Genomic DNA, 17,624 nt, shown 5'->3' with positions numbered 1-17,624 from the left:
AGTACAGTTGAAGTTAGGGGAAATACTTCTAAAACAAATTTACAGTGTTTGTATATCTTACAGAAAAAAGCTGTTCTAATAGTTTATGGATTATAGGACAGACACAAATCAGGGGTTGACATAGCCCAGAAATTTGCACTGGCCCACAGGGCCAGTAGTTTTTGAAAGTTACTGGCCCGACACCGCGCACAGCGAGACCCGCCGCTCCGCAGGTGCTTGCAACTTTAGGGGGGTCCGGGGGCATGCCCCCCCGGAAAATTTTAATATGGTGCAATTTGGTGCATTCTGGTGACATCTAGCACTTACATACACTTTTCAATGACTAAAAATAGAGCATATCAAACTTAAATCTGCTCTAGTCTGTTTCAGATGTTTTGAAGAGAGCGCTGCAGTGTAGTAGGAAACACTAGTTCAGAAGTTTTCATGCTGCTTCTAATCACTGCTATTTCACATTTGTTCCTAATCAATAGTTAAGAAGTTTTATTGACTTTTTTGCTCTGACTGCCTTAAGGTTCTGCTTTTTGTTACTGTTGCAAAGTTACATTTACTTTTTAGTTACTTCAGTTACCTAATTAAATTAAATAATTGAAAAATTAAATACAATTAAATTACTGAGATCATTCAGCTAACTAGAAATACTTACTGCTTACAGTGTTGTAAAGAAAAACTAAATTAAGTAGTTTGACCTTATACTCCATTTGAGTCTGAGATTCAGGTATTTGGAGTTGCCTTTGATTCTTTGACATTCAGCTTAAAGCTTAGTGGATACAGTTTCATCTTCAATGCATTCATTAAATATCTTGCTGTCCATACTACTAATTAATAACTACTAACATATTCCTATCTATTCCTGCCATGTCTTCCACATCTCTGACATGCTTCAGTCTCTCTTCAGTGACGGTGTTGGATTTATGATCATCGCGGTGAAAAACCACCAGGGGGCGCGCTGATATGTGTGTCAGTTTAAATATATCTGCCTAAAATGTAATAATAACCCACTGGCTTGTTCCTTCGTTGTTGCTGTTTAACATTGTTTAGTATTGAATTGTTACATTCAATAAAGTTTGGGAAAAAAATTGAGTGAGCGCGTGCCGCGTGGTGCTCGGCAGTGACAGCCGCGCGCGCAGGCGGGAGAGGAGGAGAAGAGTGATAAAAGGTTTCCCATAGAAACCCTTGAAGTCTGAACACAGGACTAGCAGAAAAAGTAAATTATAAAGACGAGGTAAATCTACACGTTTTCGCAAAATATACTTTATTGTAAAAGGTGAAAAATGTATTAATTGTTAGATATTTTAGTGGCCCGAGCGGACAAGTAAAAAATAAAGTCTTGTGGTCCGCACTGCTCGAAAAACAGGACCGGGCCAGCGGACAAATGGCTATGTCGAGCCCTGCAAATGCACTTCAGGCATGACGGCCGCTGCAGGCTGCAGTTTTCCATCTCTCTCAGTCTGACCGAGTCTGAAAGTTTGCTGTCCCGCGTTAACCAGAGAGGGAAAATTGAAAATCAGATTTATTATTATTGTCTTGATGAAAATAAATATATATATATATATATATCATAAGATTCAGGAGAAGGGTTTAAGACCAGGCTAATGAGTGTCTACAACATTTAGCTTCTGATCCATTTAAACTCAGTACTGCGGGCATAATGGCACAATGTGCATCTTGGCTGTAAATATGTGAGAAAAACTTCAGCCTTTATTTTGTCTGGACATGATTGGAAACACAAATTCACATGATTGCACGGTTTCTAAGGACGGCCCGAAGCGGCACTTCCGCCTTCAAAAGCCGTCTCAAAGCTACTCCTCTGCTCAGAGACTCGGTTCTCCCAAAGAAACGGTCAGACTGAGGTCTGAATCGTTACAAAGCAACCTTCCCTTCCCTTCACACAAACATGAAGACTCTGGCTGCACTGATCAGGCATGCTTGGCTCACGCAGAGCATGTAGCACTGACGTCATGGCCCCCCCCCCCCCCCTTTATTTTTAATTGTGCTCCAGAAAAACTTCCATACTGTACTGAATGTAATGTGAATGTTCTGAAAAAATGTTAACAGAAATACGCAGATCACCAGGGGGGTATTCCAGGAATCAGGTTCTGCTAGCTCCCACGGTAAGTTTGAGGCTAAGGAAGTGGATAACCTCAGCTTTCAGTTCCAGAAATGGAGGTATGTTTCAGGGTAGGTCAAGTTGCCATAGCAACTCATGCTCTGAACATAACCTGGTCTGGAGCAGGTTTAGTTGAAGGTTAGTTTGTTTTCAGAGAGGTGAAGCAGCATGGCGTGTCCATTTGAAGATGATTTAGTGGATGAAGAAGCTCAGATAATACTTTTTCCACCATGAGAGGCTGATAAGACCACATATGGATGTTGGAAAGAGAAACTTTATACTTTGATCTAACTTAATTATTTGATTCAGTTAAGATAAATCTTTTTTTTGTTAAGTCAGCTTAAAAATAACACGTAGTTATCAGACAGTTGTTTTACTTTCATTCAAATTAATTCAATTAAGTAGGTGTAACTTTGGTGCTGCTGTTAGATCGGCACCGCAAGGGATTGTGGGATACCATTCCCTTTACCTGTCTGGACGGATTTGGGTTTAAGTGTGGGTTTTTGACCAAATGTGTTTAGTTTAGCTGTTTTACTGTGTTTTGTCTAGTTATTCTGCATGCCCAGGTCCGAGGACCGCTGCATGAAGTAGCTCATCCTCCAGAAGACCTGCAGCAGTGAGGAGCTGTGCATCTCGTACATGGAGAAGTCCATAAATTCCTGCATCATGCTGACACAGTCTGAGCGAGAGAAGGGAACCTGTGGGACAAGAATCCGCATCAGCCGAGTTCCTGAACCTCAGAGAAACATAAACAGCATCAGTTCAAGTCCTGGGGGGTATTCCAGGAAGCATGTTTAAACTCCCCTGACTTTAACCCTGAACTCTGGCTGAAATCCGCCTGAACTTGTTTACTCTGGGTATGTCGGTTCCAAAAGACCGGATATGAGTTAATGTAATTACGCTCCACTTGGTAACCCTGGGTTAATGCACGTGCACAGCAGGTACATAAAGACATTCTCAATGGATCAACGATTTCTGGAGTTACCATGGAAACGTGTGGAGAGAAAAAAGAGAGAGCTATACTTCAGTAAGACGGAGTCTGAGGTTTAAATGACGGCGTATGAAGATTATACGTCCATCAAAAAAGTAACACGGCTGCATCATCAGCAAAAGAAAGAGTTTCTGCTCCAAGCTGGGGTCCTCCACCAGAGGCCTGGGAGCTTGAGGGTCCTGCAGTATCTTAGCTGTTCCTGTTCTTTTCTGGACTGAGAGGTCTGAGGTCTTTCCAGGTATCTGTTGTAGCCACTCCTCCAGCTTGGGGGTTACTGCCCCCAGTGCTCCAATGACCACAGGCACCACTGTCACCTTCTCTTTCCAGGCTTTCTCCAGTTCTTCTCTGAGTCCCTGGTATTTCTCCAGTTTCTCATGTTCCTGCTTCCTGATGTTCCCATCGCTTGGCACTGCCACATCCACCACAACGGCTTTCCTCTGTTCTATGATAAACTACATCTATATTTATATCCTATCAGATAGGATAGGATGATAATGGCGGACCAATCAGACATTCTAGACATGTCTGTTCATTTCTGCTTGGTTTGTGTTGATTTTTTTTAAACCTGTTATTGGGAAAACCGTTTTAGGTGTTAATAACACATAAATTGATCACTTCAGATTAAGCTAAAAAAAACTTGGGTTTTCCTAATTTTGCGCAGCATCAACAGTAAAAATCCTAAAAACGTCTATACATTAGGCCTGCACAATATACCGCAAATTTATCGTTATCGCAATATCCAGCTCTGCAATATGCATATCGCAAAAGATTGCGAATATCGCAATAAATCGCAAACCCAAAATGTATTAAAACAATCCTCTAGCAGCTTGAAGCATTTAACGAATCAAATAAATCCCTTTATGCTTTGACCAATCAGATGGAGGCCTATTATGTTAGATGTTTGTCCCCCGTGTCGACGAGGGTCATTTGGAGTATAATTTTTAAACTGTTGCAATGAAATGGGAATGATTTTTTTTGTTTATTTTTCTATTTGTTTATTTACCGCAAATTTATCGTTATCGCAATATTGATCACTAATATCGCATATCGCAAGTTTTCCTCATATCGTGCAGCCCTACTATACATTCATAAACAAACGCCACTGGTTTACCGCCTGCATCAGCGTCTGCAGCTTTATGTCAGATACAAACACCAAAGAAACCACAGATAAACCTAACATGGATATTATATGGACAATAAAGACATGTAGTACACGTCTACAATGTATACATAGTTAATCATGTTGTGTTTATGTCCACCTTCACATCAGTGAGATGGACGTTGTGTGGTCCAAAAATGAGGTCAGACGTCATGCTAACTCATCTTTCAGGCACCTTGATGTAACATTGCTCAGATATGTTGCCAGTGCCAGATACTGCCGGCCCGTTTATCCCATTTAAAGTGATCTAGCAGGCCTGAGATTATAACTCAGCTGGTCTGGACTTTGACACATGTGCATTGGACAAACACAAAACCCAAAGAACACAAAACCCAAAGAACACAAAACCCAAAGAACTAGAAAACCCAAAGAACTGGACCTCTGGATGAAGTCACTTAGTCTCTGGATGAAGTAACTTAGTACTCTTGATGGAATAACTTAGTACTCTGGATGAAGTAACTTAGTACTCTGGATGAAGTAACTTAGTACTCTGGATGAAGTAATTTAGTACTCTGGATGAAGTTATTTAGTACTCTGGATGAAGTAACTTAGTACTCTGGATGAAATAACTCAGTACTCTGGATGAAGTAACTTAGTACTCTGGATGAAGTAACTCAGTACTCTGGATGAAGTAACTTAGTACTCTGGATGAAGTAATTTAGTACTCTGGATGAAATAACTCAGTACTCTGGATGAAGTAACTCAGTACTCTGGATGAAGTAACTTAGTACTCTGGATGAAGTAACTCAGTACTCTGGATGAAGTAATTTAGTACTCTGGATGAAATAACTCAGTACTCTGGATGAAGTAACTCAGTACTCTGGATGAAGTAACTTAGTACTCTGGATGAAGTAACTCAGTACTCTGGATGAAGTAACTTAGTACTCTGGATGAAGTAATTTAGTACTCTGGATGAAGTAATTTAGTACTCTGGATGAAATAACTCAGTACTCTGGATGAAGTAACTCAGTACTCTGGATGAAGTAACTTAGTACTCTGGATGAAGTAACTCAGTACTCTGGATGGAATAAGTTAGTACTCTGGATGAAGTAATTTAGTACTCTGGATGAAGTAATTTAGTACTCTGGATGAAGTAATTTAGTACTCTGGATGAAGTAATTTAGTACTCTGGATGGAATAAGTTAGTACTCTGGATGGAATAAGTTAGTACTCTGGATGGAATAAGTTAGTACTCTGGATGAAGTAACTTAGTACCCTTGATGGAATAAGTTAGTACTCTGGATGAAATAACTCAGTACTCTGGATGAAGTAACTTAGTACTCTGGATGAAGTAACTCAGTACTCTGGATGGAATAAGTTAGTACTCTGGATGAAGTAATTTAGTACTCTGGATGAAGTAATTTAGTACTCTGGATGAAGTAATTTAGTACTCTGGATGGAATAAGTTAGTACTCTGGATGGAATAAGTTAGTACTCTGGATGGAATAAGTTAGTACTCTGGATGAAGTAACTTAGTACCCTTGATGGAATAAGTTAGTACTCTGGATGAAGTAATTTAGTACTCTGGATGGAAAAAATTAGTACTCTAGATGGAATAAGTTAGTACTGGATGAAGTAACTTAGTACTCTGGCTCTCCAGTCTTCCTGCACGTAAACGTCTCTACAGAAATAAAACTTGGTCATAAGATAAAACTGCTGCAACAATTCTGACAAAGTTACTGCAAGGGATTACTTGCACTAAAAGTGTTCCACGCTCTGTTCTCCAGGACTGAAGAACAACCCCTGCCTAACACTCCGAGGTTCTGGGTCTTACTCGGACCGTAGTTCGGTTCTAGTCCGGCTGAAAAAGCTGGTCAACTCCGCTATTCAAGCTTCGTTTTGCCGGGAAACGGGTTCCTCATCCGCTGTAGGTTTAACTAAATTACGCCAAAACCGGCCGGTTGGTCTCCGCGGTTTGGTTCTTCACCGAAGCGCTGTCGGTCCGGTCAAATGTCTGAACTCACCAAAACAAGCCCAGAGCTAAGTTAGCCGCTAAAAGCCCTTACCTTCCCGAGGCCTTCACGGAGACATCATCCGAAACCCGGCCGGTCCACAAACTCCGCGTCATAAATCACGAGGCTGCTGGCAGTCCAGTCCGGACGGGGAGGAAAAAACACTTCACCAAAGTTCTAATACGGCCTTCTTGATGTGGAGCTGCTGCGTTCCGCCATCTTGTTTCCGTAAAAAAGGGGAGCCTTGTTAGATATCAGAGAGCCAGCACCCCCTACAGGCCTGAAAAGGTACTCCATCCGCCTAAAGGCCTAAACAGGTACTTCACCCCCTACAGGCCTGAACTGGTACTCCACCCCCTACAGGCCTAAACAGGTACTTCACCCCCTACAGGCCTAAACAGGTACTCCACCCCCTACAGGTCTGAACAGGTACTCCACCCCCTACAGGCCTAAACAGGTACTCCACCCCCTACAGGTCTGAACAGGTACTCCACCCCCTACAGGTCTGAACAGGTACTCCACCCCCTACAGGCCTGAACAAATACTCCATCCGCCTACAGGCCAAAACAGGTATTCCACCCCCTACAGGTCTGAACAGGTACTCTACCCCCTACAAGCCTAAACAGGTACTCCACCCCCTACAGGTCTGAACAGGTACTCCACCCCCTACAGGCCTAAACAGGTACTCCACCCCGTACAGGTCTGAACAGGTACTCCACCCCCTACAGGCTTAAACAAGTACTCCACCCGCCTACAGGCCTAAACAGGTACTCCAACCCCTACAGGCCTAAACAGGTACTCCACCCCCTACAGGTCTGAACAGGTACTCCACCCCCTACAGGCCTAAACAGGTACTCAACCCCCTACAGGCCTAAACAGGTACTCCACCCCCTACAGGTCTGAACAGGTACTCTACCCCCTACAGGCTTAAACAAGTACTCCACCCCCTATAGGCCTAAACAGGTACTCCACCCGCCTATAGGCCTAAACAGGTACTCCAACCCCTACAGGCCTAAACAGGTACTCCACCCGCTACAGGTCTGAACAGGTACTCCTGCCCCTACAGGCCTGATCAGGTACTCCACCCCCTACAGGCCTGATCAGGTACTCCACCCCCACAGGCTTAAACAGGTACTCCACCACCTACAGGCCTGAACAGGTGCTCCACCCCCTACAGGCCTGACAAGGTACTGCACCCCCCCACAGGCCTGAACACATACTCCACCCCCACAGGCCTAAACAGGTACTCCACCCCCTGCAGGCCAGAACTGGTACTCTTCCCCCTACAGGCCTGAACAGGTACTCCACCCCCTGCAGGCCTGAACAGGTACTCTACCCCCTACAGGCCTGAACAAGTACTCCACCCCCTGCAAGCCTGAACAGGTACTCCACCCCCTACAGGTCTGAACAGGTACTCCACCCCCTACAGGCCTGAAGAGGTACTCCACCCCCGCAAGGTCCGAAGAGGTACTCCACCCCCTACAGGTCTGAACAGGTACTCCACCCCCTACAGGCCTGAACAGTAACTCCACCCCCCACAGGCCTGAACAGTTACTCCACCCACTACAGACCTGGACAGGTACTCCACCCCCTACAGGCCTAAACAGGTACTCCACCCCCTACAGGTCTGAACAGGTACTCTACCCCCTACAGGCTTAAACAAGTACTCCACCCCCTACAGGCCTAAACAGGTACTCCACCCGCCTACAGGCCTAAACAGGTACTCCAACCCCTACAGGCCTAAACAGGTACTCCAACCCCTACAGGTCTGAACAGGTACTCCTGCCCCTACAGGCCTAAACAGGTACTCCACCCCCTACAGGCCTAAACAGGTACTCCACCCCCTAAAGGTCTGAACAGGTACTCTACCCCCTACAGGCTTAAACAAGAACTCCACCCCCTACAGGCCTAAACAGGTACTCCACCCGCCTACAGGCCTAAACAGGTACTCCAACCCCTACAGGCCTAAACAGGTACTCCACCCGCTACAGGTCTGAACAGGTACTCCTGCCCCTACAGGCCTGAACAGGTACTCCACCCCCTACAGGCCTGATCAGGTACTCCACCCCCACAGGCCTAAACAGGTACTCCACCCCCTACAGGCCTGATCAGGTACTCCACCCCCACAGGCTTAAACAGGTACTCCACCACCTACAGGCCTGAACAGGTGCTCCACCCCCTACAGGCCTGACAAGGTACTGCACCCCCCCACAGGCCTGAACACATACTCCACCCCCACAGGCCTAAACAGGTACTCCACCCCCTGCAGGCCAGAACTGGTACTCTTCCCCCTACAGGCCTGAACAGGTACTTCACCCCCACAGGCCTAAACAGGTACTCCACCCCCTGCAGGCCTGAACAGGTACTCTACCCCCTACAGGCCTGAACAAGTACTCCACCCCCTGCAAGCCTGAACAGGTACTCTACCCCCTACAGGCCGAAACAGGTACTCCACCCCCTAAAAGCCTAAACAGGTACTCCACCCCCTACAGGTCTGAACAGGTACTCCACCCCCTACAGGCCTGAACAGTAACTCCACCCCCCACAGGCCTGAACAGTTACTCCACCCCCTACAGACCTGGACAGGTACTCCACCCCCACAGGCCTAAACAGGTACTCCACCCCCTGCAGGCCTGAACAGGTACTCTACCCCCTACAGGCCTGAACAAGTACTCCACCCCCTGCAAGCCTGAACAGGTACTCTACCCCCTACAGGCCGGAATAGGTACTCCAACCCACACAGGCCTGAACAGTTACTCCACCCCCTAAAGGCCTAAACAGGTACTCCACCCCTTACAGGTCTGAACAGGTACTCCACCCCCTACAGGCCTGAAGAGGTACTCCACCCCCGCAAGGTCCGAAGAGGTACTCCACCCCCTACAGGTCTGAACAGGTACTCCACCCCCTACAGGCCTGAACAGTAACTCCACCCCCCACAGGCCTGAACAGTTACTCCACCCCCTACAGACCTGGACAGGTACTCCACCCCCTACAGGTCTGAAGGCAAGGCAAGGCAAGGCAAGTTTATTTGTATAGCACAATTCATACACAAAGTAATTCAAGGTGCTTCACAAAACAGAAAAATGCAATAAAATCACAATACATCATAGAAATAATCAACATAAAATTTACTTTAAAAGAAAAGAAGAAAAAAAAAAATTTTGAAAACTGATTTAAAAATAAAGGAAGGAAAGGAAAGAAAAGTGCAGATAGGACCTTTCAGTCATATACACGGCTAAACAGAAATGTTTTAAGTCTAGATTTGAACATGAACACAGAAGAGGCCTGTCTTACGACTTCAGGGAGGCTGTTCCAGATTTTAGCTGCAGAATATTGAAACGCTGATTCCCCTTGTTTAGTTCTGACTCTGGGAATCAACAGGAGGCCGGCCCCTGAGGTCCTCAGAGTACGAGATGGTTCATATGGCACTAACATGTCAGAGATGTACTTTGGTGCTCGGCCATGGAGAGACTTGTACACAAGCAGAGCTGCTTTGAAGTCTATTCTTTCAGGTACAGGGAGCCAGTGCAGAGACATGAGCACAGGACTAATGTGATCATACTTCCTGGTTCTCGAGCAGCAGCATTCTGGATGTACTGAAGCTGTTTTACAGCTCGTTTGGAGAGGCCGGTGAGCAGGCCGTTACAGTAGTCTAACCTACTGGAGACAAATGCATGAATAAGTATCTCCAGGTCTGGCTTTGACACTATGTTTTTGATTTTGGCAATGTTTTTCAGGTGGTAAAATGCCGCTGATGTTACTGACTTGATATGGCTGTTAAAGTTCAGGTCAGAGTCCATGATTACCCCTAGATTTCTGACTTGATTTGAGGGTTTAAGAGACAGAGAATGAAGGTAGCTGCTGAGACTTTCTCTTTGTTTCTGTGGGCCAAAAATAATAACTTCGGTCTTGTTTGAGTTTAGCTGGAGAAAGTTGTTCTGCATCCACGCACTGATCTGTTGGAGGCAGTGGTTGAGAGAATCCACCGGCCCATATTCACCTGTTGTCAGTGACACATAGATCTGAGTATCATCTGCATAGTTGTGATAAGATATGTTATTACTGCGTATTAACTGCCCTAGTGGCAGCATGTAGAGGTTGAACAGAAGGGGTCCCAGGATCGATCCCTGGGGCACACCACAAGTCAAGGCCATGTAGTCTGAGACACAACTCCCAATTTCAACAAAATATTTCCTGTCTTCTAGATAAGACTTGAGCCAACTTAGGGCAGATCCAGAGATGCCAACCCAGTCTTGGAGTCTGTGCAAAAGGATCACATGATCAACAGTATCAAAGGCAGCGCTCAGCTCAACCCACACAGGCCTGAACAGTTACTCCACCCCCTAAAGGCCTAAACAGGTACTCCACCCGCCTACAGGCCTAAACAGGTACTCCAACCCCTACAGGCCTAAACAGGTACTCCAACCCCTACAGGTCTGAACAGGTACTCCTGCCCCTACAGGCCTAAACAGGTACTCCACCCCCTACAGGCCTAAACAGGTACTCCACCCCCTAAAGGTCTGAACAGGTACTCTACCCCCTACAGGCTTAAACAAGAACTCCACCCCCTGCAGGCCTAAACAGGTACTCCACCCGCCTACAGGCCTAAACAGGTACTCCAACCCCTACAGGCCTAAACAGGTACTCCACCCGCTACAGGTCTGAACAGGTACTCCTGCCCCTACAGGCCTGAACAGGTACTCCACCCCCTACAGGCCTGATCAGGTACTCCACCCCCACAGGCCTAAACAGGTACTCCACCCCCTACAGGCCTGATCAGGTACTCCACCCCCACAGGCTTAAACAGGTACTCCACCACCTACAGGCCTGAACAGGTGCTCCACCCCCTACAGGCCTGACAAGGTACTGCACCCCCCCACAGGCCTGAACACATACTCCACCCCCACAGGCCTAAACAGGTACTCCACCCCCTGCAGGCCAGAACTGGTACTCTTCCCCCTACAGGCCTGAACAGGTACTTCACCCCCACAGGCCTAAACAGGTACTCCACCCCCTGCAGGCCTGAACAGGTACTCTACCCCCTACAGGCCTGAACAAGTACTCCACCCCCTGCAAGCCTGAACAGGTACTCTACCCCCTACAGGCCGGAACAGGTACTCCACCCCCTAAAGGCCTAAACAGGTACTCCACCCGCCTACAGGCCTAAACAGGTACTCCAACCCCTACAGGCCTAAACAGGTACTCCAACCCCTACAGGTCTGAACAGGTACTCCTGCCCCTACAGGCCTAAACAGGTACTCCACCCCCTACAGGCCTAAACAGGTACTCCACCCCCTAAAGGTCTGAACAGGTACTCTACCCCCTACAGGCTTAAACAAGAACTCCACCCCCTACAGGCCTAAACAGGTACTCCACCCGCCTACAGGCCTAAACAGGTACTCCAACCCCTACAGGCCTAAACAGGTACTCCACCCGCTACAGGTCTGAACAGGTACTCCTGCCCCTACAGGCCTGAACAGGTACTCCACCCCCTACAGGCCTGATCAGGTACTCCACCCCCACAGGCCTAAACAGGTACTCCACCCCCTACAGGCCTGATCAGGTACTCCACCCCCACAGGCTTAAACAGGTACTCCACCACCTACAGGCCTGAACAGGTGCTCCACCCCCTACAGGCCTGACAAGGTACTGCATCCCCCCACAGGCCTGAACACATACTCCACCCCCACAGGCCTAAACAGGTACTCCACCCCCTGCAGGCCAGAACTGGTACTCTTCCCCCTACAGGCCTGAACAGGTACTTCACCCCCACAGGCCTAAACAGGTACTCCACCCCCTGCAGGCCTGAACAGGTACTCTACCCCCTACAGGCCTGAACAAGTACTCCACCCCCTGCAAGCCTGAACAGGTACTCTACCCCCTACAGGCCGGAACAGGTACTCCACCCCCTAAAGGCCTAAACAGGTACTCCACCCCCTACAGGTCTGAACAGGTACTCCACCCCCTACAGGCCTGAAGAGGTACTCCACCCCCGCAAGGTCCGAAGAGGTACTCCACCCCCTACAGGTCTGAACAGGTACTCCACCCCCTACAGGCCTGAACAGTTACTCCACCCCCTACAGACCTGGACAGGTACTCCACCCCCTACAGGTCCAAACAGGTACTCCACCCCCACAGGTCTGAACAGTTACTCTACCCCCTACTGGCCTAAACAGGTACTCCACCACCTACAGGCCCCAACAGGTGCTCCAACCCCTAGAATCCTGAACAGGTTCTCCACCCCCACAGGCCTGAACAGGTACTCCACCCCCAAAGGCCTGAACAGGTACACCAACCCCCTACAGGCCTGGACAGGTTTTCCACCCCCTACAAGCCTGGACAGGTTCTCCACCCCCTACAGGCCTAAACAGGTACTCCACCCCCCCACAGGCCTGAACAGGTACTCCACCCCCACAGGCCTAAACAGGTACTCCACCCCCTACAAGCCTGGACAGGTACTCCACCACCTACAGGCCTGATCAGGTACTCCACCCCCACAGGCCTAAACAGGTACTCCACCCCCTACAGGCCTGATCAGGTACTCCACCCCCACAGGCCTAAACAGGTACTCCACCCCCACAGGCTTAAACAGGTACTCCACCACCTACAGGCCTGAACAGGTACTCCACCCCCTACAGGCCTGACAAGGTACTGCACGCCCCCACAGGCCTGAACACATACTCCACTCCCACAGGCCTAAACAGGTACTCCACCCCCTACAGGCCTGAAGATATAGTCCACCCCCGCAAGGTCCGAAGAGGTACTCCACCCCCTACAGGTCTGAACAGGTACTCCACCCCCTACAGGCCTGAACAGTTACTCCACCCCCCACAGGCCTGAACATTTACTCCACCCCCTACAGACCTGGACAGGTACTCCACCCCCTACAGGTCCAAACAGGTACTCCACCCCCACAGGTCTGGACAGGTACTCCACCCCCACAGGCCTGAACAGGTACTCCACCCCCAAAGGCCTGAACAGGTACACCAACCCCCTACAGGCCTGGACAGGTTTTCCACCCCCTACAAGCCTGGACAGGTTCTCCGCCCCCTACAGGCCTGGACAGGTACTCCACCCCCCACAGGCCTGAACAGGTACTCCACCCCCCTACAGGCGTGGACAGGTTCTCCACCCCTTACAGGCCTGGACAGGTACTCCAACCCCTAGAATCCTGAACAGGTACTCCACCCCCACAGGCCTGAACAGGTACTTCATGCCCACAGGATTGAACAGGTACTCCACCCTTTACAAGCTGGACGGGTTCTCCAACCCCTAGAGGCCTGAACAGGTACTCCACCCCCAAAGACCTGAACAGGTTCTCCACCCCTTACAGGCCTGGACAGGTACTCCAACCCCTAGAATCCTGAACAGGTACTCCACCCCGACAGGCCTGGACAGGTACTCCAACCCCTAGAATCCTGAACAGGTACTCCACCCCCACAGGCCTGAAAAGATACACCAACCCCCTACAGGCCTGAACAGGTACTCCACCCACACAGGCCTGGACAGGTTCTCCGCCCCCTGCAGGCCTGAACAGGTACTCCACCCCCACAGGCCTGAACAGGTACTCCACCCCCTACAGGCCTGGACAGGTACTCCACCCCCTACAATCCTGAACAGGTACTCCACCCCCTACAGGTCCAAACAGGTACTCCACCCCCTACAATCCTGAACAGGTACTTCACCCCCACAAGCCTGGACAGGTTCTCCACCCCCTACAGGCCAGAACAGGTTATCCACCCCCACAGGCCTGGACAGGTTATCCACCCCCTACAGGCCTGAACAGGTACTCGACCCCCACAGGCCTGAACAGGTACTCCAACCCCCTATAGGCCTGGTTCTCCACCCCCTACATGCCTGGACAGGAACTTCACCCCTACAGGTCCGAACAGGTACTCCACCCCCCACAGGCCTGAACAGGTACTCCACCCCCTACAGGTCCAAACAGGTACTCCACCCCCTACAATCCTGAACAGGTACTCCACCCCCACAGGCCTGAACAGGTACTCCAACCCCCTACAGGCCTGAACAGGTACTCCACCCCCTACAGGTCCAAACAGGTACTCCACCCCTACAATCCTGCACAGGTACTCAACCCCCACAGACCTGAACAGGTACACCAACCCCCTACAGGCCTGGACAGGTTCTCCGCCCCTACAGGCCTGGACAGGTATTCCACCCCCCTACAGGCCTGGACAGGTACTCCACCCCCCACAGGCCTGAACAGGTACTCCACCCCCTACAGGCCCGAACAGGTACTCAACCCCCTACAGACCTGAACAGGTACTCCAACCCCCCAAGGGCCTAAACAGGTACTCCACCCCCTACAATCCTGAACAGGTACTCCACCCGCCACAGACCTGATCAGGTACTCCATCCCCCACAGGCTTGAACAGGTACACCAACCCCCTACAGGCGTAGACAGGTTCTCCGCCCCATACAGGCCTGGACAGGTACTCCACCCCTACAGGTCCAAACAGGTACTCCACCCCCACAGGTCTGGACAGGTGCTCCACCCCCACAGGCCTGAACAGGTACTCCACCCCCAAAGGCCTGAACAGGTACACCAACCCCCTACAGGCCTGGACAGGTTTTCCACCCCCTACAAGCCTGGACAGGTTCTCCGCCCCCTACAGGCCTGGACAGGTACTCCACCCCCCACAGGCCTGAACAGGTACTCCACCCCCCTACAGGCGTGGACAGGTTCTCCACCCCTTACAGGCCTGGAAAGGTACTCCAACCCCTAGAATCCTGAACAGGTACTCCACCCCCACAGGCCTGAACAGGTACTTCATCCCCCACAGGATTGAACAGGTACTCCACCCTTTACAAGCTGGACAGGTTCTCCAACCCCTAGAGGCCTGAACAGGTACTCCACCCCCAAAGACCTGAACAGGTTTTCCACCCCTTACAGGCCTGGACAGGTACTCCAACCCCTAGAATCCTGAACAGGTACTCCACCCCCACAGGCCTGGACAGGTACTCCAACCCCTAGAATCCTGAACAGGTACTCCACCCCCACAGGCCTGAACAGATACACCAACCCCCTACAGGCCTGAACAGGTACTCCACCCCCACAGGCCTGGACAGGTTCTCCGCCCCCTGCAGGCCTGAACAGGTACTCCACCCCCACAGGCCTGAACAGGTACTCCACCCCCTACAGGCCTGGACAGGTACTCCAGCCCCTACAATCCTGAACAGGTACTCCACCCCCTACAGGCCTGAACAGGTACTCCACCCCCTACAGGTCCAAACAGGTACTCCACCCCCTACAATCCTGAACAGGTACTTCACCCCCACAGGCCTGGACAGGTTCTCCACCCCCTACAGGCCAGGACAGGTTATCCACCCCCACAGGCCTGGACAGGTTATCCACCCCCTACAGGCCTGAACAGGTACTCGACCCCCACAGGCCTGAACAGGTACTCCAACCCCCTATAGGCCTGGTTCCTCCACCCCCTACAGGCCTGGACAGGAACTTCACCCCTACAGGTCCGAACAGGTACTCCACCCCCCACAGGCCTGAACAGGTACTCCACCCCCTAATGGTCCAAACAGGTTCTCCACCCCCTACAGGCCTGAACAGGTACTCCACCCCCTACAGGTCCAAACAGGTACTCCACCCCCTACAATCCTGAACAGGTACTTCACCCCCACAGGCCTGGACAGGTTCTCCACCCCCTACAGGCCAGGACAGGTTATCCACCCCCACAGGCCTGGACAGGTTATCCACCCCCTACAGGCCTGAACAGGTACTCGACCCCCACAGGCCTGAACAGGTACTCCAACCCCCTATAGGCCTGGTTCTCCACCCCCTACAGGCCTGGACAGGAACTTCACCCCTACAGGTCCGAACAGGTACTCCACCCCCCACAGGCCTGAACAGGTACTCCACCCCCTACAGGTCCAAACAGGTACTCCACCCCCTACAATCCTGAACAGGTACTCCACCCCCTCAGGCCTGAACAGGTACTCCAACCCCCTACAGGTCCAAACAGGTACTCCACCCCTACAATCTTGCACAGGTACTCCACCCCCAAAGACCTGAACAGGTACACCAACCCCCTACAGGCCTGGACAGGTTCTCCGCCCCTACAGGCCTGGACAGGTATTCCACCCCCCTACAGGCCTGGACAGGTACTCCACCCCCCACAGGCCTGAACAGGTACTCCACCCCCTACAGGCCCGAACAGGTACTCAACCCCCTATAGACCTGAACAGGTACTCCACCCCCCCAAGGGCCTAAACAGGTACTCCACCCCCTACAATCCTGAACAGGTACTCCACCCGCCACAGACCTGATCAGGTACTCCATCCCCCACAGGCTTGAACAGGTACACCAACCCCCTACAGGCGTAGACAGGTTCTCCGCCCCCTACAGGCCTGGACAGGTACTCCACCCCCCACAGGCCTGAACAAGTACTCCACCGCCCTACAGGCGTGGACAGGTTCTCCACCCCTTACAGGCCTGGACAGGTACTCCACCCCCTACAATTCTGAACAGGTACTCCACCCCCACAGGCCTGGACAGGTACTCCACCCCCCACATGCCTGAACAGGTACTCCACCCCCTACAGGCCCGAACAGGTACTCAACCCCCTACAGACCTGAACAGGTACTCCACCCCCCCAAGGGCCTAAACAGGTACTCCACCCCCTACAATCCTGAACAGGTACTCCACCCGCCACAGACCTGATCAGGTACTCCATCCCCCACAGGCTTGAACAGGTACACCAACACCCTACAGGCCTGGGCAGGTTCACCACTCCCTACAGGCCTGGACAGATTCTCCACCCCTTACAAGCTGGACGGGTTCTCCAACCCCTAGAGGCCTGAACAGGTACTCCACCCCCACAGACCTGAACAGGTACTCCAACCCCTACAATCCTGAACAGGTACTCCACCCCCACAGGCCTGAACAGGTACTCCACCCCCACAGACCCGAACAAGTACTTCACCCCCACAGGCCTGAACAAGTACACCAACCCCCTACAGGCGTGGACAGGTTCTCCGCCCCCTACAGGCCTGGACAGGTACTCCACCCCCCACAGGCCTGAACAGGTACTCCACCGCCCTACAGGCGTGGACAGGTTCTCCACCCCTTACAGGCCTGGACAGGTACTCCAACCCCTAGAATCCTGAAAAGGTACTCCACCCCCACAGGCCTGAACAGGTACTCCATCCCCCACAGGCTTGAACAGGTACACCAACACCCTACAGGCCTGGGCAGGTTCTCCATTCCCTACAGGCCTGGACAGGTTCTCCACCCCTTACAAGCTGGACGGGTTCTCCAACCCCTAGAGGCCTGACCAGGTACTCCACCCCCAAAGACCTGAACAGGTTCTCCACCCCTTACAGGCCTGGACAGGTACTCCAACCCCTAGAATCCTGAACAGGTACTCCACCCCCTACAGG

At 50.9% G+C, this 17,624-nt stretch overlaps 1 protein-coding gene across 2 annotated transcripts in view; it reads right to left on the bottom strand.

Annotated features, from left to right (window-relative positions):
• apc (APC regulator of WNT signaling pathway) overlaps window positions 1-6,475 on the bottom strand; it is a 31,263-nt gene extending 24,788 nt beyond the window's left edge. For both annotated transcript variants that reach the window (XM_023960896.2, XM_078956418.1), the window contains exon 1: window positions 6,264-6,475. The gene's annotated coding sequence lies outside the window, so the exon portion shown is untranslated. The remainder of the gene's footprint in view (window positions 1-6,263) is intronic.
• Window positions 6,476-17,624: the final 11,149 nt, after the last annotated feature.

This window comes from Oryzias latipes, chromosome 12, assembly GCF_053564925.1.
Source record: "Oryzias latipes strain Hd-rR chromosome 12, Olatipes_Hd-rR_3.1".
NCBI classification, from domain to species: domain Eukaryota; kingdom Metazoa; phylum Chordata; class Actinopteri; order Beloniformes; family Adrianichthyidae; genus Oryzias; species Oryzias latipes.
The sequence above is the reverse complement of the archived record's forward strand: the minus strand, read 5'-3'. Positions and strand labels throughout refer to the sequence as shown.